The 9,196-nt window shown below is 41.4% G+C and overlaps 1 pseudogene; it reads right to left on the reverse strand.

Moving 5' to 3' along the window:
* Positions 1–739: 739 nt before the first annotated feature.
* On the reverse strand, positions 740–5,375 carry LOC130034748 (dnaJ homolog subfamily B member 6-like; annotated as a pseudogene).
* Between the last annotated feature and the right edge of the window lie 3,821 nt (positions 5,376–9,196).

Here is a 9,196-nt window from a genome sequence, read left to right on the forward strand (position 1 = left end):
TGCCTCCTATTACATAGCTGAGCTGGAGGTGGTTTATGGATGTGTCTCCCACATACCTAACTTTTGGCCATTTCCACTCTTGGTAAACTTTGCCCCAAGTTTTTGGGGTCTGACCAAAGGCACAGCAGAAATTTTGGGGTAACTGGAAGTCTGAAGGCGCCATCAGGCTGCTGATGCACTCGCCTCACAGGTACAGATTGACTTGTCGGCAGCACCATACCCCCTCAACTTTACTTTTTAAACCTAGGCTTAACATGATAATTGTCAAGATTTACTGTACTGCCAGCATTCATGCACAACTAGAAAAACATTCTCAATTTATATTAAGCCAGAAATGTGTTAATAACGATTCATTACTATGTTTCACTACTAAATGTTGGAAAATTGAAATTATTTTGTGGACTATATCCTAGCAGTGTAAACTTCACAGCATTTTGGGCTCCCATCTGAACACAATGGACAGCAGGTCTGTGTTGCTGTTGGTGTATGAAAAAGTCACAGTAACCTCGGATCATGTTTAATAAAAAAAGCAAAGTGCATAGAGATATTGACAATGATTTTAAAGACACACCCCACAAAAATCCTATTATGTGGTCCCAATAATCAACTTAAAATCATGACAAATAGGGCTCTGATGGCTTGTTTATAAATACTTTAGATATGGAATCTTAAAAATATATTCCTGTTAATCCTCAAATGGTGCTGTTATAGTTAATATTTCTGTTAAGCCCAACAAGAATTACTTGTTCTCTAATCACAGCAGCTGCTCCTTACCATCTATTCTTAAGGACTAGCTGGCTGTCTTCTTCAAGTTTACTTCTTGACAATTCTCTTGGTGATGACTTTTCTGCTGTTAACTATTTTGGTAGCAGTTGATACAGATTTAAAGGAGCTCATCTCACTAACTCTGGATGCTGAGGAGTAAAATGATGTGAGGCTCCCATGGCCTAGGGATTCGAAGGACGTGAATCCTGTATCAAAAAAAGGGAATCCCCCAGAAATATGGAAATCTACCAAATGCGAGAAGAATGGCCCCATATCTCAGTTCCTGCTTTCATGAAGTCCTCGGCAGTTCCTGTGAGTCCTCAAATGGGTCTTCAAATAAAGTCCACTGAAAACAGTCCTGTTCACCAAAAAATTCCTTGAAGATGTCCTCTGGAGTATGGAATGAGAAGCCGTAGTCACATGGACCATTTCTACCTCCACCATTTCATTCTTCTTTGTCCTGTTTGTCATAGAAGTCCCGTGTTTTTTTTTCTTCCCCTATCTGAGATCACTACATAGACCTTGGCTACTTATTTGAACTTTCTTTCTGTTTCTTCTTTATCAATTAATCACTTAATCACTTAACTTCCCGTTAGTTGTCAATTTCCTCGAGCAGGCACCAGTAACGTCTCCATTTGTCCCTGTCGCGTGCTAGTGTAGCCCAATGGCATCTGTTCACTCTGGGAACATGAAGAGCCTCAAACTGATCGTTCATGATCTTGATGAAGAAGTCTGACCATCTGGTAGGTGGGCGGCCATGCGGTCTTTTGACATCCTGTGGAATCCAGTTGGTAACAGCTCTAGTCCAGTGGTAGTCTTTAAATCTTATTACATGACCAGCCCAACTGATTTTTGACACCTTGGCAAACGAGATAGTGTCACTGATTTTTGATCATCGACGGATTCTTTCTCTTATTTGAATGAAACGTGATATTCCAAGCATAGCTCTTTCAATTCCTCTTTGGGAGACACGAATAGCATTTTCATCCTGTTTACGTAGGGCCCAGGTCTCTGAGGCATATGTTAATGCAGGAAGAACAGTGGAATCAAAGAGATGTGCCCGAAGTCGGAGATTCTTCGTCCTCTTAGCTATTTCTTTGACGTTCTTGAAGGCGTTCCAAGCCGCTCTCTTCCTCCTGCACAGCTCGGGTGCCAGGTCATTTGTCATGCTGACTTCTCAACCTTGGTACACATAGCTGTTGCATTCGGAGATGGTCGTTCCGTTGAGAGCGAATGGGGCATCAGGAACGAGGCTGTTTCTCATAAACATTGTCTTCGTAAGATTCAGCTGTAGTCCTACCTTTCCACGCTCACGGTCAAAGTCGGGCAGGGTAGGGTGGGGCTCCTGATTAGAATCCTTTTGTCACCTGTGGTTGGTGGGAGCAAGCAGAGAATCTCTGTCCCTGGGTCCGCTGAGCCTGGAATCCAAGGTCTCAGAGAGTTCCCCTTATCTTGTTCTGTGGGTCTTTAGTCATGCGTGAGTCTCAGCCGGAGCTGCCATGCGGGTCTGGAAAGCATCCTGGAGTGTGGCGGCGGCTGGGTAGTGGAGATATTTTTTTAAATTTCTTTTTAATTTTTATTGAATCACCACAAGACAGAGTATTACAAAGCTGCTCATGATTGGATTTCAGTCATACATTATTCCAACTCACATCCCTCCACCAGTGTAATTTCCCATTACAATGTCCCAATTTCCCTCCCACACTCCCCAACCATCCCCCACCCCTGCCTGCCTCTATGGCAGGCATCTCTCTCTCTCTTTCTCTCTCTCTCTCTCTCTCTCTCTCTCACTCTCTTCTCTTATTTTAGGCATTATGGTTTGCAATACAGATGCTGAAAAGTTATGTCTATCCCTTTAACTTAATTTCAACGCTCGGTTCTTGTTCAGAGTGATCATTTCCAACTAATGTTGTCATAATGGACCCCTGTGTATTTTCGGGATTCTTATCTGGATGCCGCTTCAGCACCAGTAACCGGTGCACCTTTTACATCTGCACGCCTGGCACTTCATAGTAACCACCATGTTTAAACAGGTTCTTGAAGTTCGAAAACCTGGTGCAGTTTCCTTTCTCTCTAGCCTGCCTCATTTACAGTTATTGACTCTGTTGCGTAGGTATATACATACACCACACACAACCAATGTGCCAAAGCTCCTACCATTTGCTCCTGTTACCTCGTTTTACTCTTTCCCTTATTTCTTTCCACATTCCTGTCTTCATTTCTCTAAACTTGGATCTAGGGTAACATAAGCATCCCCTCTTTGATATCTTGCATAGTGAACACATTTTAAACAGAAAACTCAGAAGAGTAAAGCCGTATCTGGCATTGCCTCATCGTGCTGCTGTGGTGATCGTGCAGTACCTTGGAACCGAGGCTCCAGCATTTTAAGTCTGTGTACCTCCTTCACCCTTTTTGGTCATACTTTTATTCATTAAATCATTATTTCATGAACTTGAATGCTTATCCAGGAAGTTACAGCAAAGGGTCAGTGTGTAAACACACAAAAATTAAAAAGCCGGCGGTCAGGCCGTTTCTCCACTCTATGGAGGTCAATGGCGATGGTCAGGTGAAGGAAGGAAACGAGGCCAAGCCCGTTGGTCTTAGCAGCAGTTTATTACATGGAAGAGATGTATGTCATGGAGGCCTCAGGAATCCTCAAGCATGTGCACCTTTGTTCTCTCAGCTTCCCTCCTCAGCCCCATCTTCCCAGGTTCTCTGATGCACGTGTCCCCCGAGAGCCCTGAAATCTCCCTTACATAGATCATGGTACCTCTAAAGGGCGCAATATAGTGATATTCCAAAACCCAGTAACAATGATTGATCTGGTTCCTCTGAACCAGAAAGAACCTCCAATGTAGCACATGCTAAAATCTCAGGACTAAAACGAATGGAGACGTTACTGGTGCCTGCTCAAGGAAATCAATGAACAACAGGATGATAGTGATAATGATAGTATGGCCTTGGCTATTCAGAGTATCTTCTGTTTAATTATTTAATTATTGACTTCAGTATTTAATTATTGATTTCTTGGTTCATGAAGAATGTCATTTAATGGAATTTTGTGGAGTCATGGATAAATTTTATGGAATCAGAATCTCTTCTGATTCCATTCAAACTTAATTACAGACTTCTCTAGGTCCTTAAAGAATGTAAACTTAAATGGAGATTGCATTAAATGTATAATAGCTAAATAGGATATAAACAACTATTCCATTTTTGGGTGTCTACCCCCATGACCAAAAAAAAGTTCATTCAAAAGGACACATTTACACCATAATTAATTGAAGCATTTAGTACAATAACAAGAGATTGAGTCATCCTAGGAGTCCAATAAAAGATGAATGAATTATGAAGAAGTGGTATATATACACAATGGAATATTATGCATGTGGAAGGAACAATAAAATCATGTATTTGCTGTAACTTGGATGAAGATAGCAGATATCATGTTGAGTGAAGTAAGCCAAAAGAAGAAAGACAAAGTATGGATGGTCTCATTTATCTGAGTATATAGAGTAACTTGACATGGGAACTCAGAGTAGTAAGGTGGGGGAGATGCCTAGATCACCCATCACCACAGTATAGTAGGAAGAAGGACAGAGAAAGAAAGAAATTAAAGGGGAAAGAAAGAAGATGATAAAGTCATGAAACAGTGGAGAAGTGGTCAGGGGCCTTGTTGGGGAGTGGGATAGCTATATAGTCAAACAACCACAGACTCAGCAACAATAAAAATATGAGATCAAAATTACAACCACCAAACTATGAAATGTGATTGTCCAGGTGGCAGGCTGGAAGGGCGGGAGGGAACTTGGAACACTGGTGGAGACAAGATGACACTGGTGGTGGGACTGGTACTAGAACATTGCATATACAAACTCAACTATCAATAATTTTATAAATAACTGTTTCTTAATTCTAAAAATTAAGGAAAAAGATATATAATAATATCAGAAACCCAAGTTTCCCCAAATGTTTCTGGTCTTAAAGCTGCATCATTTCACTTTGAAAGGAGTGCCTTCAAATATGTTTACAGAAATAATGAAGTAGTTCTATTTATTTATTGGTGATTCTATCAACTTTTGGGGTCCCAAGAGTATATTCTCGGAAGTGGTATTGCTGGGTAAAATGGAAGCCATAACACAGCGGTAGGGCGTTTGCCTTGCAAAAGCCATTGGCCTGGCCAAGCCAGATTCGATTCCTCCACCCCTCTTGGAGATGAAGAAGTCTGACCATCTTGTAGGTGGACAGGCATTCTTTTGATGTCCTGTGGAATCTAGTCTCTAACAGCTCTAGTCTAGCGGTTGTCTCCAAATCGCATTATGTGTCTGACCCATCTGATTTTCAACACCTTGGCAAATGAGACAGCGTCCCTGATTCTTGATCGTCGATGGAGGTAGGAACTCTAGATTCCTTCTCTCACTTGAGTGAACTGTGATATTCCAAGCATAGCTCTTTCAATTCCTCTTTAGGAGACCCAAATAGCATTCTCATCCTGTTTTCATAGGGCCCAGGTCTCTGAGGCGTATGTATGTTAGTGCAGGAAGAACAGTAGAGTTGAAAAGATATACCTGGAGCTGGAGGTTCTTCAACCTCTTACCGACTTCTTTCATGCTCTTGAAGGTGTTCCACGCCACTCTCTTCCTACTGTGCAGCTCAGGTGCCAGGTCGTTCATCATGTTGAGTTCTTGACCTAGGTACACATAATGGCTGCATTCGGAGATGTTTGTTCCATTGAGAGCGAGTGGAAAATCAGTGGCTAGTCCATTTCTCATGAACATTGTCTTGGTGAGATTCAACTGAAGTTTGACCTTTCCACACACACCGTTGAATTTGGCGAGCATTTGTGCTGCTTGACTAATGTTTGGTGTTATTAGTACAATGTCATCAGCGAAGTAGAGGTGGTGTAGTTGCTGACTATCTATCTTCACTCCCATTCCTCCCCATTCCAGTTGTTGCATGACATTTTCAAGTGTGGCATTGAAGAGTTTTGGTGAAATGGTATCACCTTGTCGAATCCCTCTCTTGACGTTGATAATAACTTCTTTGTAGAATGGTGAGATCCTGGTGGTGAATTTGTAATACAGCTCACAGAGGATCCTGATGTACTGAGTTTGAACGCCCTGTTTGGCTAGGGCTTCGATGACTACTTCAGTCTCAACAGAATCAAAGGCCTTCTTTAAATCAATGATCATTAGAGTGGCATCTTGAACTCTTGCAAAACCTCAATGAGCTTGGTGATTGTGTGGATATGGTTGATCGTGCTGAATCCTTTTTGGAACCCAGATTGCTTGCATGGTTGTCCTTTGTCTAGTGTTCTGCCAATCCTATTCAGGATGACTTGATTTAACAACAGGCAGATGGGGCTATAGTTGCCGATGTCATGGATATCTCCCTTCTTGTACAACAGAACAATTCTGCTGGTTTTTCATTGGGATGGAACCTTGTGTTCAGACAGGTAACATGTAAAGATTCGAGCCAGTGTTATTGATGAGTACTGGTGGCAGATTCTTCAGGTGTTTGAGTCTTAACCTTGTCTGGACCGGGTGCTGTACACTTCTTTATTGAAGAAATGGTGTGTCAGATTTCAGAAGGGAGAATGCTGGGAATGACATATCCATCCTACAGAATTTTGTACGTCAGCAGGTAGATGTGGCTATCAAAGAGATCCGAGTAGAAGTCCATTGCCCTTCTGGAAGATGTGATAGATCCATCAGGACATCGGAGAGCAGTCATCTTGGTCTTATAGTTGGCAAAGAACAGGCGAGTGATGCGAATACTTTTCCTGGCTCCTGCCGTATTGGCCAGCACTGTTGCTCTTCTCTCTTTGAGGACTTCCTTTATCGCTTCTCTGCACTGCTTTGCGAGCTCAGACATTAGCTTGTGATTGCCTGAGGCTCGTGCCAAACCACGTTGGCAATTGAACTCAAGAGTTTCCGAAGACAGGCATCTTCTAGGGGCTTTCTCTCTCTCGGCATTCCTCGCACAATCATCGAGGTGCTGAACCAAGTATTCCTCCTTGATGTTGTCAATGACGGCATCTTCCCATATTGCCACAATAGTGCCAAGGGGCTCCTAATTGGTGGTTGTTCTGGGAGTTATCTTAAACTTTGCAGCCCTTTCTTCCTGCTCAATGAAGTAGAATTTTTCATGAAGGAGACAGTGGTCTGATTCTGTTTGGAATTTTGGGCCAACAGCAACATCAGTCAGGCAAAATTATCAATTGAATATGAAGTGGTCAATTTCATTGTGGAACTGTCCACTGGAGACTCCCATGTCCAACATTTAGATTCGGCCTTCTGGAACTGTGAGTTACCATGGATGGTCTTGGTCAACATGATGAACTCAAGACAGTCTCTCACCCTGTTCATTCCATTCTAGGTCCTGAGTACCGATGTTGAGTTTTTTGGACTACCTTCTTGGTCCTATCTTGGCATTAAAATCACCGACAATGACCTTGTAGAAGATATGATCTTCTTTATAGAACTTCTCCAGCTCCATGTAGAACTTCTCATTTTCTTCTTTGTCGTAGTTGGATGTTGGTGCATAGACGGTGAAGATAGAAACTGCTGGCAGTGAGCCACATCTATTCAAACATAAGTGACTGATTCATGTTGTTAGGCATTCTAATGAATCGATACTCATGGCCAAATTTTTGTTGATGAGGACACCAACACCACCGACGCCTCTACTGTGGCATGTTCCGAGACACAGTTCTTCTCCAGTGTCGAAAACAGCATGATGTGATCAATGCCTTCTCATCTCGGTCAATCCAATAGTGTCGTACTTGATCTTCTGTGCTTACACATCAGGTCCTTAATGGATACTTCCAATTCCAGTGTATGTGCATTAAAAGCGCAAACAGTCATTTCAGTCCTTCTTTGTTTTGGCAGCCTAGTTCAGCCCTGAGATTTTAGCAGTGTCTTACTCGTCCTTTTCAACGCTCCCATATTGGGGGCTTTTCCAGGGAGTGAATGAGGTTCATTATTGTTACTGTTTTTTGGCATATTGAATACACCACGGGTAGCTTGCCAGGCTCTGCCATGCGGGTGGCATGTTGGTTTGCTCTTTGCCATTGGCACCGTTGCCACCCCCTGGCCATGATGAGACAGTGAACCATCAAGGGGGAAGAGTCTTGTAGGTTGAATAAATCTAAGAATAAATACATTTCCACCCACTACTAAATTTCTACCTACTTTTGTATGTACACCTACTTGGTATAAGCTAAACTCTAATGACAAGAGAAAGATACTAATACAAAAAGAATTTTTTAAAAAAAATCTAGTCTGGCAATCAAATATCCAATCTGTTTTCACAGACATATTTAGAGGAATAGAACTTGGGTGAGACATTGAGAGTGTCCACTACAGGTGTTAAAAGGCTAAAATAGACTAATAAAATGGATAGTGTACCAATAAAAAAGAGAATGTGGCATGGAAAAAAGAACATGAGAATTCTGAAAAGTAGATTTACAAAGGTCAGAGAATAAGCAATGTTGGAAATGGAGGACTTGAAAATTCTTGTCCTATTGTTTTATTATTGGGTCTCACTAGGTTTTTATTAAGAAACATTTAATTTTCATTTTCACTTTGGTTTTGTGTTCAGTCCAACTTTTTATTACAAAATTTGCTAATTATTTATATTTTTGTAGTCAGGCATATTGAAGGGAAATATTTTGTGTCTGACCATTTTCTTTTAAGGAAGGAGAGGGTGAAGATTCTATTGAAATAAAATAGGAAAAATGATGAGGTAAAATCATCCTTTATAATTAAAGGCAGGATAAAGAGTTTTTTAGAAAAAAGTCAAAGTAGTTTATTACTATCACACCAATCTTATACAGATTAATAAAGGCATTTCTGTATACTTTTTAAAATTTGTTAATTACCATGAAATGTTCCTAAATTACAAAGATGTTCCTGATTGAATTTCAATTCACACAATGTCTGAACACCCATCCCTCACTAGTGTCTACTTCCATCCACATGTCCCCACTTTTCCTCCTGCCCCTGAGCCTGCCTTTATGACTAATCTCTGTACCACTGTATCACTGTCCTCCCATTGTTCATCAATTTGCTTGAGCGGGCACAGTAACGTCTCCATTGGAGACTCTGTTGTTACTGTGTTTGGCATATCGAATACATCATGGGTAGCTTGCCAGGCTCTGCCGTGCTGGCTAGATACTCTCAGTAGCTTGCCGGGCTCTCCAAGGGGGCGGAGGAATCGAACTAGGGTCAGCCATGTTGGCTGCGTGCAAGGCAAATGCCCTACTATTATCACAGTAAAATATGAAAGTATTGATCCGATTGGAAAGGGTAGAATGCATTAAAAATAGTGGATTAATCACTTGTAAAGCTAATCGAATGGTTATAAGACAAAAACAGTAAAAAAAAACAGCTGACTATAATAATTTTCTAAGGATGAAACTTATAAAGAA

Source organism: Sorex fumeus, unplaced genomic scaffold, assembly GCF_029834395.1.
Source record: "Sorex fumeus unplaced genomic scaffold, SorFum_2.1 ptg000061l, whole genome shotgun sequence".
Lineage (NCBI taxonomy): Eukaryota > Metazoa > Chordata > Mammalia > Eulipotyphla > Soricidae > Sorex > Sorex fumeus.